Raw genomic sequence first — 14,100 nt, forward strand, 5'->3', positions numbered from 1 at the left:
CCCCAGTCAACTATAAATGCTGTAATTGTGAAGTGGACACATCTATCAGCTCAGCCGCTAAGTTTTAGGCCACACAAGCTCACAGAACGGGACCACAGAGTGCTGAAGCGCATAGTGTCGTCTGTCCTCGGTTGCAACACTCACTACTGAGTTCCAAACTGCCCCAGGAAGCAACATCAGCACAATAACTGTTTGTCAAGAGCTTAATGAAATGGGTTTCCATGGCCGAGCAGCCGCAAACAAGCCTAAGATCACCATGCGCAATGCAAAGCGTCGGCTGGAGTGGTGTAAAGCTTGTCGCCTTTGGAAACGCGTTCTCTGGAAGGAGGAATCACGCTTCACCATCTGCCAGCCCAACGGACAAATCTGGGTTTGGCAGATGCCCGAGTACACTAATTGCCCCAATGCATAGTGCTAACTGTAAAGTTTGGTGGAGGAGGAATATTGGTCTGGGGCTGTTTTTCATGGTTCGGGCTAGGCCCCTTAGTTCTAGTGAAGGGAAATGTTAATGCAACAGCATACAATGACATTCTAGACTCTTCTGTGCTTCCAACTTTGTGGCAACAGTTTGGGGAAAGCCCTTCCTTGTTTCAGCATGACAATGCCCTTGTGCACAAATTGAGGTCCATACAGAAATGTTTTGTTGAGATCGGTGTGGAAGAACTTGACTGGCCTGCACAGAGCCCTGACATCAACCCCTTCGAACACCTTCGGGGTGAAATGGAACGCCGACTGCGAGCCAGGCCTAATCGCCTGACATCAGTGCCCGACCTCACAAATCCCAGTAGCAATGTCTAGTGGAAAGCCTTCCCAGAAGAGTAGGCTGTTATAGCAGCAACAGGAGGACCAACTCCATATTCATGTCCATGATTTTGGAATGAGATGTTTGATGAGCAGATGTCCACTGAATTTGCTCACACGATCAAAGTTGTTTTCTCACATGTTGTGATCACAGGTCTGACATGAGAATACAAGCTGTAAGAACATCATGATACTGCTGGCTGCTTGTAATCCTTCAGTGTACAGGTCCTGACATTGACACATGGTCGGGCACAGGAAGTTAAAACGCCCACTCAGCGTTTCCTGTTCAAGTTGTCCTCTATGTTGATGAGAACTGAGCCGTGACTGTGTATACAGCATGGCTCTGGAAACCGGCTGTAAAACCTTATCTGATGCTGCACGTATATCCATCCATCTGGTGGTGAAATAGCAACAGTAATAAGATCCAAGATCAACCATGTTTGTGAAAGTGTTCATTTATTTACTATTTATGTATTCATCATGTTGGTAGATCAAATAAGATGTATCATGACCAGGTATAAGTTGATAAAGAACTATTTATTTAGAAGCAGTGAAATGTACCTCCATCAAGACATGCATTTAATGCATTTCACTGCTGTGCAATTCTGTTCACACAAGCTCTTCATAGAAATGTGTATGGGTTTCAAGTAGGCCCAAAGAATTGCAAATATTTGTTGTATGATACATGTCAAACTCATTCCACGCAGGGTCAAGTATTTGCAGGTTTTCGCTCCTTCCTTGTACTTAATTGATGAATTAAGGTCACTGATTAGTAAAGAAGTCCACACACCTGGTTGTTTTAATTGAAAGAAAAAAACGTTAACATGTAGACACTAGGAATGGAATGAATTTGACAGCCCTGTTGTATGAAAACAAAAACAAACAACCGGGTATGTATCTTTAGTACGAATCTCAACAAGGTATTTAGATCTAAAACTTCCAAATCAAAAAGTAAATCTTACAGATTGGCTCTAAAGTATTGTATATGCTTCACATATGTTTTATAGGTTGATAATTATGACAAATAGCAGATATCCAACTAAGGAAATGAATCGAATGATTCTGTCAATGGTAAATTGTTTTTTGTATTGTGTGACAAAGTGTTTCTTCCATGAGCGCAGAGAAACTTGCAAGCAAAGAAAATATATGTTTTAATTACATAACTAAAACTCACAATCTTAGGTCTTGTTTATTGATATTTTTTTTAAATGATTATTTGAATGATAAACTATCCCTCATCATTTTGCTAAATATGTAACAAAACTAACAACCACCACATTCAGCAATTAACATATAAGCATGAAGTTGGTATACTTAATTCTTTGTACAAATGTATAAGAACATATGATTGTGCCGTGTCTTTTTGGCCTCACAACTTCTTCATGTCCAGGCTGAACGGGTTCTGTGTTTAATCTACAAGAGGAAGACGAGTATGAACATGGGACACAACTAATCAAGTGATTTAGCAATTCAGAACACACATCCTGGTTTAGTACCTTGTCCTGTTAGCCCTGCTAGGACATTCTCTGGGTCGGCAGCCTCCACTCATCCTCCTGCAGCCTCCACCTATCCTCCTGCAGCCTCCACTCATCCTCCTGCAGCCTCCACTTATCCTCCTGCAGCCTCCACTCATCCTCCTACAGCCTCCACTCATCCTCCTGCAGCCTCCACTCATCCTCCTGCAGCCTCCACTCATCCTCCTGCAGTCTCCACTCATCCTCCTGCAGCCTCCACTCATCCTCCTACAGCCTCCACTCATCCTCCTGCAGCCTCCACTTATCCTCCTGCAGCCTCCACTCATCCTCCTGCAGCCTCCACTCATCCTCCTGCAGTCTCCACTCATCCTCCTGCAGACTCCACTCATCCTCCTACAGCCTCCACTCATCCTCCTGCAGCCTCCACTCATCCTCCTGCAGCCTCCACTCATCCTCCTGCAGCCTCCACTCATCCTCCTGCAGCCTCCACTCATCCTCCTGCAGCCTCCACTCATCCTCCTGCAGCCCCCACTCATCCTCCTGCAGCCTCCACTCATCCTCCTGCAGCCTCCACTCATCCTCCTGCAGCCTCCACTCATCCTCCTGCAGCATCCACTCATCCTCCTGCAGCCTCCACTCATCCTCCTGCAGCCTCCACTCATCCTCCTGCAGCCTCCACTCATTCCTCCTGCAGCCTCCACTCATCCTCCTGCAGCCTCCGGGATGCTCATGCTAATACCGACTCTGCTTCCTTTTCCAGCTGGCGTTGCTCCTTGACATGCTTCAATTCCCCCCAGACGTGCACTCTCCAGCAGGACTCCCAGGATCCTGCAGTCTGCCTCCTAATGGACAACAGACACATTACAAGCGGAAGTTGGGTGAGCAGGAATGATCCCATCATGTCAATTCACAGCAGTTAAAAAACAAGGACATACCAGCTCCCCCTGAGCCACCTGTGCTTTCCTCTTCAGGTGGGTACGGTACTGGGGGGTCAATCATTGCCTTAGGAAGGAAACAGTTTGATCCATAAGAACAACAGCTTGTTGTAGCTGTTTTTCAGTTTAGCTGGTTTATTTATTCTGTTATTAACCCTGACTGAGCCACTTAGGCATGAGATCACAGAAGCTGAGCACTGGCACCTCACTTTTTCTACTGCTTGAGCTCCTCCACCTCATAGAATATTAGCTCAAAGTGTTGTGGAGCTCCTGCACCTAAATATGAACGGTAAAGGCACCCAAAATGAGTACTGGCACCTATTTCAATCCACTAGTCTGAACCCTTCCAACGGGAGGCACTTACCCTATTTCAGATTTCTTGAGGCACTTCACCTTCTTCCTGTCCTCCTCCAGCTTCTCCACCTCATTGGCTACGCCATGAGCTCCAAAAAATAACCTTTAATTTCTCAAAGGTGGAATATGCATTAATCTTTCCATTTCCTGGTTGCTAAAATTAAAATAGTTTGCCTAATTTCAGTTGTGAGATAACAGGCAGTCATTGTGTCGCGAATAATTGTACCATCTAAACTGCTGTGAAATATATTTTTTATAACCAAAAATATTGTATTTTCAGCTGGTGTACACAACAAAACCAAATGTAAAGGACACCCAAACTAAAGGGACCGATAGAAATAGCTTACATAGAACAGATCTACCGCTTCTCAGACTTGCTTTCAATGAGAATGACAGATGTATAAACACACATTTATGTTGCCCAAAAAGTTACATATTGTAGCTTTAAATCAACTTAATGTATAACTGTCATGTCGTATTTGTCCACCTACTGTACAACCTTGTCTATGTTGTACCATTTTGGGATACACATCTTCCCTGAGTGCAGGGAAACATGCAGGCAAAGATGATTTTAGTTTTTTAAAGTATTTTAGATTAGGATATGCCTATAAACATAGCAAAGCCCCAAGATTGTAACACTCAACATCCCTCACACCATTTTGCTAAGTATGCAACAAACTCCCAACTCCCAACTGCTTCTCCCACTGCTCCCAACTCCCAACTGCTTCTCCCACTGCTCCCAACTCCCAACTGCTTCCCCCACTGCTCCCAACTCCCAACTGCTTCTCCCACTGCTCCCAACTCCCAACTGCTTCTCCCACTGCTCCCAACTCCCAACTGCTTTCCCCACTGCTCCCAACTCCCAACTGCTTCTCCCACTGCTCCCAACTCCCAACTGCTTCTCCCACTGCTCCCAACTCCCAACTGCTTCCCCCACTGCTCCCAACTCCCAACTGCTTCTCCCACTGCTCCCAACTCCCAACTGCTTCTCCCACTGCTCCCAACTCCCAACTGCTTCCCCCACTGCTCCCAACTCCCAACTGCTTCTCCCACTGCTCCCAACTCCCAACTGCTTCTCCCACTGCTCCCAACTCAGTTGCTTCCCCCACTGCTCCCAACTCCCAACTGCTTCCCCCACTGCTCCCAACTCCCAACTGCTTCTCCCACTGCTCCCAACTCCGTTGCTTCTCCCACTGCTCCCAACTCAGTTGCTTCCCCCACTGCTCCCAACTCCGTTGCTTCTCCCACTGCTCCCAACTCCGTTGCTTCTCCCACTGCTCCCAACTCAGTTGCTTCCCCCACTGCTCCCAACTCCCAACTGCATCTCCCACTGCTCCCAACTCCCAACTGCTTCTCCCACTGCTCCCAACTCCGTTGCTTCTCCCACTGCTCCCAACTCCGTTGCTTCTCCCACTGCTCCCAACTCCCAACTGCTTCTCCCACTGCTCCCAACTCCGTTGCTTCTCCCACTGCTCCCAATACCGCTGCTTCACCTGCAGGGGAAAAAGAACAATGAGCCACACCACATTATCAACTTATTGCGTACCCTATAGAAAGTCATTTTATGTGCAGGAAATGTAAATAGTGACTTCTGACTTTAACATGAAAACAAGTCACAACATTTATAATTCAGTAATAAGACCACCCCCCAATGTGTGTGATGCTATTGCTTGAATTCAGGCTCATTTCAACATTTTTCCATAGTGATCGGCAGAAACGTACCCCATTTCCAGGAATTCCGTTGAAGTGCCCGGATTAGCAGTGAATCTCTATTCTGAGCTAAAGCTGCTGCCGTCTCCCCGCCAGAACCTTCCTGAGAAAAGGAGTGCCGATATAGGATCAGTCTGGCCTTTTAGATCATATGAATAAGATTATATGGACATGGAGGACCTGATCCTAGATCAGCACAGGACAGTCAGACTTAAAAAAAAAAAACACTAAACTGGATGAATGGCATCCGAAATGGCCCATCCATGTTTTTGGCCAATATCTTTGTCTAAAACTAAAAATACAACTGTATTCCTGAAGACAGTTCAACGGGCTTATTTGATACTCATTTGAAATACTGTACGTTGACCTTGTAGCTCTTGTATTAGTTTACCTCTCATGACCTCTGACACCGCCTGAAGCATGGCTTCTTTGGCAAGTTTTAAGTGTAGCAGGAGACTGAATGTTTTCAGGTAGTTGTACTTGGACAGGCACCCTATGGCCTTATCCACCAGACTCGGTCAACAGGACCCCATAACAGTCCCTTCTTGCTCTGCTTCAAGTCCCTCATGTTGTGGTGAGTTGCTTGGTGAAGCCCATGACCATATTCTTTTTATGCCCTTTGGTTTTTGAGTATACTTATTTAAAGCAGAGAGAACATATGAATGAGTTCAGTGTTGTTTCCGGAAAGGTATCTGGAAACACAATTCTTGATGTCCGAGGACGGGTGCAAGTTGTCACGTTTCCTATTACAGCCTTTGCCAAGGGGGGTGAACTCAGCATTTCAATTCCAACATGCTTTGCCGAACATGTTAACCTGAATGAGAAAAAAAAATGTATATTTAGGGATTCATATTATTTATATGTGTATATACATTTGTATAAATGTGTGTGTGTGTGTGTGTGTGTGTGTGTGTGTGTGTGTGTGTGTGTGTGTGTGTGTGTGTGTGTGTGTGTGTGTGTGTGTGTGTGTGTGTGTGTGTGTGTGTGTGTGTGTGTGTGTGTGTGTGTGTGTGTGTGTGTGTGTGTATATATATATATTTCTTACCTGTAGGTCTGAATCAACTTTCAATTAAAAATAAATTACTAAAAGTTTACCAATAAATCATTTTCACATTGACTGCCTGCCTGAGTGATATCTCTATTCATACCTCTCTTTGTCTGGCACACTCAAACCTCACAGACCAAGGGTGTTCTGTTCTCAAGGAACTACACTTAACCAAACGGAAGGAAACAGAACCAAACGTTGAGGGATCTACCTGAATCTACCAAATGAAACTAGATTTTGTTGCTAAATGTTTGCCGTTGCAACTAATGAATACACCCCATATGTTGTGTGCAGGGGTGCGTTCAGTTCAAAGTATACTGCGTTGCATGGCGGTTTGTACAGAACGACACGTTTCCCCAAAACGATGAGCACTGTTCTTAAACGGGGATAAGTTCATTACGGAAATCATTGACAATTTAATAAGCAAACAGTGCAAAATCCCTCCCAGCTTCTTTCCGTTTATGAAACGTTTTGCATCAGAATCTGCAGAATAAATACTCCCCAGCCGTTGCGGTACATTTGCTCCAGTTTGGTGGATGTGGCGAGGTGTGGCCCGATCAATATAGGTGTGACCATTTGAAATGGCAAAACTTGTCAGTACACCATACACACAAACACTGTCTGGGCCACCATAATCAGGATATTATTTAACTGGTCATTCAGTACAGTACCGTTTATCTAAATGCTGACCACCATTCTGTCATACTGAACACACCCCTGGGGGAGCAGCTATTTAAACTGGCCTGCCTGGAAGGAGCAAGGCCCATTAACTAGCCTTGAAATGTCATGCAGGTGAATGAGGACCCAAAAGCGACTTGGCGAAAACAGAGTCTTTAATCCAGTAAAGTAAATCTACAATCATAAGACATAATTCCACTCGTAATGACGAGAACAGACTGGAGACTCGATCAAGAACTGCAGGTTGCCTCGGGAAGGCACTTGAACGTAGCAGACTCAGACACCTGCTCACCACGCAGCATCTGAGGGAAACACGACACGACAGGGCGATACACAGACACAGCACGGTGAACAATAGACAAGGATCCGACAGGGCAGAAACGGAAAACAAGGGGAGAAATAGGGACTCTAATCAGGGAAAAAAGATAGGGAACAGGTGTGGGAAGACTAAATGATTGATTAGGGGAATAGGAACAGCTGGGAGCAGGAACGGAACGATAGAGAGAAGAGAGAGAGGAAGAGAGAGAGAAAAAGGGGAACGAACCTAAAAAGACCAGCAGGGGGAAAACGAACAGAGGGAAAAGCAAAATGACAAGACAATCTAAGACAAAACATGACAGTACCCCCCCCACTCACCGAGCGCCTCCTGGCGCACTCGAGGAGGAATCCTGGCGGCAACGGAGGAAATCATCAATAAGTGAACGGTCCAGCACGTCCCGAGACGGAACCCAACTCCTCTCCTCAGGACCGTAACCCTCCCAATCCACTAAGTATTGGTGACCCCGTCCCCGAGAACGCATGTCCATGATCCTACGTACCTTGTAAATAGGTGCGCTCTCGACAAGGACGGGAGGGGGGGGAAGACGAACGGGGGTGCGAAGAAAGGGCTTGACACAGGAGACATGGAAGACAGGATGGACGCGACGAAGATGTCGCGGAAGAAGCAGTCGCACAGCGACAGGATTGACGACCTGGGAGACACGGAACGGACCAATGAACCGCGGAGTCAACTTACGAGAAGCTGTCGTAAGAGGAAGGTTGCGAGTGGAAAGCCACACTCTCTGGCCGCAACAATACCTTGGACTCTTAATCCTACGTTTATTGGCGGCTCTCACAGTCTGTGCCCTGTAACGGCAAAGTGCAGACCTCACCCTCCTCCAGGTGCGCTCACAACGTTGGACAAACGCTTGAGCGGAGGGAACGCTGGACTCGGCAAGCTGGGATGAGAACAGAGGAGGCTGGTAACCCAGACTACTCTGAAACGGAGATAACCCGGTAGCAGACGAAGGAAGCGAGTTGTGAGCGTATTCTGCCCAGGGGAGCTGTTCTGCCCAAGACGCAGGGTTTCTGAAAGAAAGGCTGCGTAGTATGCGACCAATCGTCTGATTGGCCCTCTCTGCTTGACCGTTAGACTGGGGATGAAACCCGGAAGAGAGACTGACGGACGCACCAATCAAACGACAGAACTCCCTCCAAAACTGTGACGTGAATTGCGGGCCTCTGTCTGAAACGGCGTCTAACGGGAGGCCATGAATTCTGAACACATTCTCGATGATGATTTGTGCCGTCTCCTTAGCGGAAGGAAGTTTAGCGAGGGGAATGAAATGTGCCGCCTTAGAGAACCTATCGACAACCGTAAGAATCACAGTCTTCCCCGCAGACAAAGGCAGACCGGTAATGAAGTCTAGGGCGATGTGAGACCATGGTCGAGAAGGAATGGGGAGCGGTCTGAGACGACCGGCAGGAGGAGAGTTACCCGACTTAGTCTGCGCGCAGTCCGAACAAGCAGCCACGAAACGGCGCGTGTCACGCTCCTGAGTCGGCCACCAAAAGCGCTGGCGAATAGACACAAGAGTGCCTCGAACACCGGGATGACCAGCTAACTTGGCAGAGTGAGCCCACTGAAGAACAGCCAGACGAGTGGAAACAGGAACGAAAAGGAGGTTACTAGGACAAGCGCGCGACGACGCAGTGTGCGTGAGTGCTTGCTTAACCTGTCTTTCAATTCCCCAGACTGTCAACCCGACAACACGCCCATAAGGAAGAATCCCCTCGGGATCAGTAGAAGCCACAGAAGAACTAAACAGACGGGATAAGGCATCAGGCTTGGTGTTTTTGCTACCCGGACGGTAAGAAATCACAAACTCGAAACGAGCGAAAAACAACGCCCAACGAGCTTGACGGGCATTAAGTCGTTTGGCAGAACGGATGTACTCAAGGTTCTTATGGTCTGTCCAAACGACAAAGGAACGGTCGCCCCCTCCAACCACTGTCGCCATTCGCCTAGGGCTAAGCGGATGGCGAGCAGTTCGCGGTTACCCACATCATAGTTGCGTTCAGATGGCGACAGGCGATGAGAAAAATAAGCGCAAGGATGAACCTTATCGTCAGACTGGAAGCGCTGGGATAGAATGGCTCCCACGCCTACCTCTGAAGCGTCAACCTCGACAATGAATTGTCTAGTGACGTCAGGAGTAACGAGGATAGGAGCGGACGTAAAACGTTCTTTTAGAAGATCAAAAGCTCCCTGGGCGGAACCGGACCACTTAAAACACGTCTTGACAGAAGTAAGAGCTGTGAGAGGGGCAGCAACTTGACCGAAATTACGAATGAAACGCCGATAGAAATTAGCGAAACCTAGAAAGCGCTGCAACTCGACACGTGACCTTGGAACGGGCCAATCACTGACAGCTTGGACCTTAGCGGAATCCATCTGAATGCCTTCAGCGGAAATAACGGAACCGAGAAAAGTAATGGAGGAGACATGAAAAGAGCACTTCTCAGCCTTCACGCAGAGACAATTCTCTAAAAGGCGCTGTAGAACACGTCGAACGTGCTGAACATGAATCTCGAGTGACGGTGAAAAAATCAGGATATCGTCAAGATAGACAAAAACAAAGATGTTCAGCATGTCTCTCAGAACATCATTAACTAATGCCTGAAAAACAGCTGGCGCATTGGCGAGACCAAACGGCAGAACCCGGTACTCAAAATGCCCTAACGGAGTGTTAAACGCCGTTTTCCACTCGTCCCCCTCTCTGATGCGCACGAGATGGTAAGCGTTACGAAGGTCCAACTTAGTAAAGCACCTGGCTCCCTGCAGAATCTCGAAGGCTGATGACATAAGGGGAAGCGGATAACGATTCTTAACCGTTATGTCATTCAGCCCTCGATAATCCACGCAGGGGCGCAGAGTACCGTCCTCTTTCTTAACAAAAAAGAACCCCGCCCCGGCCGGAGAGGAAGAAGGCACTATGGTACCGGCGTCAAGAGACACAGATAAATAATCCTCGAGAGCCTTACGTTCGGGAGCCGACAGAGAGTATAGTCTACCCCGAGGAGGAGTGGTCCCCGGAAGGAGATCAATACTACAATCATACGACCGGTGAGGAGGAAGGGAGTTGGCTCGGGACCGACTGAAGACCGTGCGCAGATCATGATATTCCTCCGGCACTCCTGTCAAATCGCCAGGTTCCTCCTGAGAAGTGGGGACAGAAGAAATGGGAGGGATGGCAGACATTAAACACTTCACATGACAAGAAACGTTCCAGGATAGGATAGAATTACTAGACCAATTAATAGAAGGATTATGACATACTAGCCAGGGATGACCCAAAACAACAGGTGTAAAAGGTGAACGAAAAATCAAAAAAGAAATAGTCTCACTGTGGTTACCAGATACTGTGAGGGTTAAAGGTAGTGTCTCAAATCTGATACTGGGAAGATGACTACCATCTAAGGCAAACATGGGCGTAGGCTTGTCTAACTGTCTGAAAGGAATGTCATGTTTCCGAGCCCATGCTTCGTCCATGAAACAACCCTCAGCCCCAGAGTCAATCAAGGCACTGCATGTAGCACCCGAACCGGTCCAGCGTAGATGGACCGACATAGTAGTACAGGATCTAGATGAAGAGACCTGAGTAGTAGCGCTCACCAGTAGCCCTCCGCTTACTGATGAGCTCTGGCCCTTTACTGGACATGAATTGACAAAATGTCCATCAAATCCGCAATAGAGGCACAGGCGGTTGGTGATCCTCCGTTCCCTCTCCTTAGTCGAGATGCGAATACCTCCCAGCTGCATGGGCTCAGTCTCTGAGCCAGAGGAGGGAGATGGTTGCGATGCGGAGCAGGGAAACACCGTTGACGCGAGCTCTCTTCCACGAGCTTGGTGACGAAGATCTACCCGTCGTTCTATGCGGATGGCGAGAGCAATCAAAGAGTCCACACTGGAAGGAACCTCCCGAGAGAGAATCTCATCTTTGACCACTGCGTGGAGTCCCTCCAGAAAACGAGCGAGCAGCGCCGGCTCGTTCCAGTCACTAGAGGCAGCAAGAGTGCGAAACTCAATAGAGTAATCCGTTATGGATCGATCACCTTGGCATAGGGAAGCCAGGGCCCTAGAAGCCTCCCTACCAAAAACTGAACGGTCAAAAACCCGAATCATCTCCTCTTTAAAGTTCTGGTAATTGTTTGAATAATCAGCCCTTGCCTCCCAGATAGCTGTGCCCCACTCTCGAGCCCGGCCAGTAAGGAGTGAAATGACGTAAGCAACCCGAGCTCTCTCTCTAGAGTATGTGTTGGGTTGGAGAGAGAACACAATATCACACTGGGTGAGAAAGGAGCGGCACTCCGTGGGCTGCCCGGAGTAGCAAGGTGGGTTATTAACCCTAGGTTCCGGAGGCTCGGCAGGCCAGGAAGTAACAGGTGGCACGAGACGAAGACTCTGGAACTGTCCAGAGAGGTCGGAAACCTGAGCGGCCAGGTTCTCCACGGCATGGCGAGCAGCAGACAATTCCTGCTCGTGTCTGCCGAGCATGGCTCCTTGGATCTCGACGGCAGTGTTACGAGCGTCTGTAGTCGCTGGGTCCATTCTTTGGTCGGATCCTTCTGTCATGCAGGTGAATGAGGACCCAAAAGCGACTTGGCGAAAACAGAGTCTTTAATCCAGTAAAGTAAATCTACAATCATAAGACATAATTCCACTCGTAATGACGAGAACAGACTGGAGATTCGATCAAGACCTGCAGGTTGCCTCGGGAAGGAACTTGAACGTAGCAGACTCAGACACCTGCTCACCACGCAGCATCTGAGGGAAACACGACACGACAGGGCGATACACAGACACAGCACGGTGAACAATAGACAAGGATCCGACAGGGCAGAAACGGAAAACAAGGGGAGAAATAGGGACTCTAATCAGGGAAAAAGATAGGGAACAGGTGTGGGAAGACTAAATGATTGATTAGGGGAATAGGAACAGCTGGGAGCAGGAACGGAACGATAGAGAGAAGAGAGAGAGGAAGAGAGAGAGAAAAAGGGGAACGAACCTAAAAAGACCAGCAGGGGGAAAACGAACAGAGGGAAAAGCAAAATGACAAGACAATCTAAGACAAAACATGACATGAAAGGCTCCTTTCAGGATTCCTACCTTTCTAGGAGGCTGTTGTTCAGACTGACCTCACAGGGAGGAGCATTAGTTGACATATACCAAAGTGATTTACAGTCATGCACACATTTATTTACCTATGTGTAGTCCCGGGAATCAAACCCACTATCCTGACATTGCAAATGCCATGCTCTACCAACTGAGCTACAGAAAACTGTAATTCCGGATGCAATTCAGAACTCCTTCTTCCTGTGATACAGCTCTTTAGACTGAGCTGCTATTTAGACTGATCTGCCTGGGATGGGAGTAGCAAGAGGCTGCAATGGAAGCCTAAATTACCTGTCTGGCCTTTGAGGCAGTTGTTAAATTCATGTCCAAAATATACATTTGCCAGTGAAGCCATCATAAAAAACCCCCATGTTAAACACATTCAGTTTAAATACCCATGGTTGCTGTACCTTAACCAAAATATCTACTCATCTGGCTTTGTTGCAAAGCCACATAAGAATTAATCTGCAGCCATAGCCACTGGAAGATATTTGGGAGTGCTAATAGATTTTGTGTTGTAGAGAATTCACATTTTTCACGGGGTGCTACAGCAACCTCAGCACCCCTTCATCCCGTGGCTATGTCTGCAGGTGCATGGAGTAAAGCTTGCTAGCTAACGTAAGCTGGCTTGCTAACAGGAGAGCTAGATCTTTGCTGGCTGGCTATCACGAGTGCTATGGTAACTACAGCTTACTTAGCTAGGTATAGCTTGCTTTTCTAATTTTATTTCACTTTTAAAACTACTGGTCTACAAAATGTATAGCTTCATTTTAGCACTTAATGTAGCCTTGCACAAGAAGAGCAGTGATGAAGGTGGGAATGCTACTGTTGCAACTTCTTTAAATTTGTTTGGCAGATCGCAACCGAATGAAAATGTGCATACTGTCAGAGTCTAGGTGATGTGGGGAAGGTGGAGTCAGGCGCAGGACACAGAGATGAGTAATAATAGTAACTTTACTCAAATATAATCTTCCAACAAGGAGAACGAAAATCCAGAATCACATAAACGAAACAACTGACAACAATAAACACGCACAAAACCATGATGGCTCCAAAGGGTTAAATAGGGAAAAAATTCAAACGTAATGGGAACCAGGTGTGTACAATACAGACAAAACAAATGGAAAAATAAATGTAGATCGTTGGAGGTTAGAAAGCCGGTGACGTCGACCGCCGAACGCCGCCAGAACAAGGAGAGGCACCAACTTCGGCGGAAGTCGAGACAGTACCCCCCCTTGACACGCGACTCCAGCGGCATGCCGACACCGGCCTCGGGGACGACCCAGAGGAAGAGGCACAGGACGTTGAAATTCCTGCAGTAAGGAAGGGTCCAGGATGTCCTCCACCGGCACCCAGCATCTCTCCTCCGGACCTTACCCCTCCCACTCTATGAGGTACTGAAGGCCCCTTGCCTGACGCCTTGAGGCCATAATGGCTTGCACAGCCCCCTTGATGTCCAGAGGGGAAGGAGGAACCTCCCGCACCTCAGACTGCTGGAGGGGACCACCACCAGCCTGAGGAGAGACACATGGAATGAGGGGTTAATACGGTAATCAGGAGGGAGCTGTAACCTATAACAAACCTCGTTCAGTCTCCTCCGGACTTTAAATGGCCCCACAAACCGCGGACCCAGCTTCTGGCAGGGCAGGTGAAGGGGTAGGTTTCGGG

The sequence above is a fragment of the Oncorhynchus gorbuscha genome, linkage group LG09 (genome assembly GCF_021184085.1).
Source record: "Oncorhynchus gorbuscha isolate QuinsamMale2020 ecotype Even-year linkage group LG09, OgorEven_v1.0, whole genome shotgun sequence".
Taxonomy (NCBI): Eukaryota; Metazoa; Chordata; class Actinopteri; order Salmoniformes; family Salmonidae; genus Oncorhynchus; species Oncorhynchus gorbuscha.